Here is a 2,522-nt window from a genome sequence, read left to right as displayed (position 1 = left end):
TTTTCTTTTTAATACGATAGGAATTCCGAACACGTAAATTTCTTTGAAAAATTTACTTCCAAAAAAGTGTCGTAATTATTTTGACAGATTACAGGGGTGGCTGGAGTAACAAGCTTCGGGAGCTGCATTCAGGAACTGCAATTTGCAAAGAGCTGCATCGATTATTCGAGCAGGTAAAGCTCGATAGGTATTTAATCTAACGATGGAAGAAATGTTAATAATATATAAATAATGTATATTCCTCCAATGTAAATCAATGTCTATTTTGTAATTGTAATTTCATGAAACATAAATTCTCAAAACTTACTTATGTATTAGAAGAGATGCCAATAATTACACGAAATCAATTCAACGAAGTCAATTCAATTAAAAATAAAATAACTCCTTCGAAAATAAAGCTATCCAAATCAAATTTTTTCTACGTAATCCTTGAAAGGAATCGACCAAATAAGGATACGGATTTTACGATATGACTATACTTTTTAAATTCAATTTAACACTTTTTCATATACCGTCAAAAATTATACAAGAAATAAGAATATATATTTTAAAATTTGTCGTCCTAGAAAATACTGATACTTGATCTTAACACGATTAACATACAAAATTTTACCTAGAACGTATACCGGTAGTTCATCTTGGCACAAGTGACACTTCCTGACGTGACGCGATTCCTATTAGCACAAACGGCGAAGTCTCGCAAGCCACATTCATTTCAAAAACCGTGTACCTAAAAAAACATGCCATCTCCTAAAATAAGCACCTTTGACTCCGTCCCCGAGAAAACTAGTTCCAGCGGTCATAAAACGAACTAAAAATAATCCCCGCGTTCCCCCGTCAATGGCAACTAACAGTTTTAATGAGCATGTCATTGGATCGGTCCCATCGCTAAGCGTGCGCGACCGAGCGAGCCTCCGTCGAGGGAAGCGAAAAGACGAGAAGGAGAGAGTGACGGCGTGTGTACCAGTCCGTTTCGAGCGACACGATGTGTTTCCCCACGCTTTTTGTTTTAATTTCGTAGAGGCCACCGGCTCTCTCCGGCCCTCCCCTGTCGCCCTTTCCCGTGGGAGTCCCCGCGAAATGTACCACGGTGGTTTTCAGCACCGTGGATGCTGCTAGGTATATATTCCCTCCCCCTTGTTCCCCGTTCCTCATTCTCCCACCTCTTTCTCCTCGCTATCACGAACCCCCTCTCGCCCCTACCGCCTCCCCTCCCAATGCTCACGACTGTTCCCTCCACCTGCGTTATCCCTTCTCCTCGCGCGCTTTCGCCACCACCCCTACGAATCGCTAAAGGGCTGAACCGGCCAGTGCAATTCACGACGACATAGACGTCGAGTCCGCGCGTCTCGACGCTGCCTTTCCGCCTGCGATTCTTTTTTTTCGCCACGCGTTCGTCGCGACCTCGTCCAACGCGCGTCGACGTTTTTTTTCCGTGAAATTGTGCGCGAATCGAGAGGACCGATTTTTGGGAAAAAAAAATCATCGACTACAGCCGGTCGTCGTGGCAACGTGGATTCGTCGTTCGTTCGAGCCGCTGGGAAACCCCTTAAACAGACGCGCTGCGTCGTTTCTCCCGCGTCGGGGTCATTCGTTTAACTCTCCTCGAGTTAATCAGCGCGCAGACCCGGTTTAATGATCCTTCAAACGTCGTTAAGCTCGCGCAGTCGAGGCGCGAACTTCGACGGGGTGGCGCGCGGCGTCGAATAGCTGGAAAATGATACGTTTCGAACGACGACGTTACTCCGAGGCTCGTTAAGCGCGACGACAACATATCGGCCGGGATGTCAACATCGTGCCAGTCTCCCGTCATAGACGACGATCTAGCGATTCACCGACGCCGCGGAATGCCGCGACGACACGTAAGTTTGCTCAGACGAACTTCCTGATATTTCCTCCTTTTCGAAATGACAACCGGGATGCAACGTCGATTAATTATCGTGTAACAAATAGTAATTTGAATTATATGATAATGTAATATTGCTTTATTCGCTTCTCTTTGGTCGCCATTGGGGGATTACCATCTGTCAATACGTAAACGTGGTCAGACGATAGTGTTAACACTCCTTACTTTCGAAGTGACACCGGGACCATCGTTTGTTGAATAATTATATTCCAAGCAACGGTTTAAAGTCTACTTGTTTTATTTGTTTCTTTCCATTGGGAGTGCGAAATTGACTGTGACGATATCCGGTTAAACGTTCTTCGTAACATTTCCTGTTTGAAAACAAATACATCCGGGGATACGATGTCTGATGATGATCATTTACCAAGGATTTGAATTTTATTTGGTTCATTCAATTCTTTGGAGGTCTTCGAGAGAATCACCACTCGTCCAAGACGTGCAAGTCTGCTAATATTCCCTGCTTCAGAATCGACACGTCCAGAGCTGCAACGTTCGTTAAGGATCATTTACCAAGCAGTGATTTGAATTTTACTTGATTTATTCGCTCTTTTCGAAGACTTCGAATGAATTAAGTCTGCTTACACGATCTCCCTCATATTCCTTGTTTCAAAATAGA

General features: G+C 44.1%; 1 long non-coding RNA gene across 1 annotated transcript in view; it reads left to right on the top strand.

The window, feature by feature from the left end:
• The first annotated feature begins 1,242 nt into the window (after positions 1-1,242).
• Positions 1,243-2,522, top strand: part of LOC128892836 (uncharacterized) — a 29,153-nt gene continuing 27,873 nt past the window's right edge. Inside the window, exon 1 of the long non-coding RNA XR_008461186.1 lies at positions 1,243-1,862. This is a non-coding gene — a long non-coding RNA (uncharacterized LOC128892836). The remainder of the gene's footprint in view (positions 1,863-2,522) is intronic.

This window comes from Hylaeus anthracinus, unplaced genomic scaffold (genome assembly GCF_026225885.1).
Source record: "Hylaeus anthracinus isolate JK02 unplaced genomic scaffold, UHH_iyHylAnth1.0_haploid 2, whole genome shotgun sequence".
Classification (NCBI taxonomy): Eukaryota; Metazoa; Arthropoda; class Insecta; order Hymenoptera; family Colletidae; genus Hylaeus; species Hylaeus anthracinus.
The sequence above is the reverse complement of the archived record's forward strand: the minus strand, read 5'-3'. Positions and strand labels throughout refer to the sequence as shown.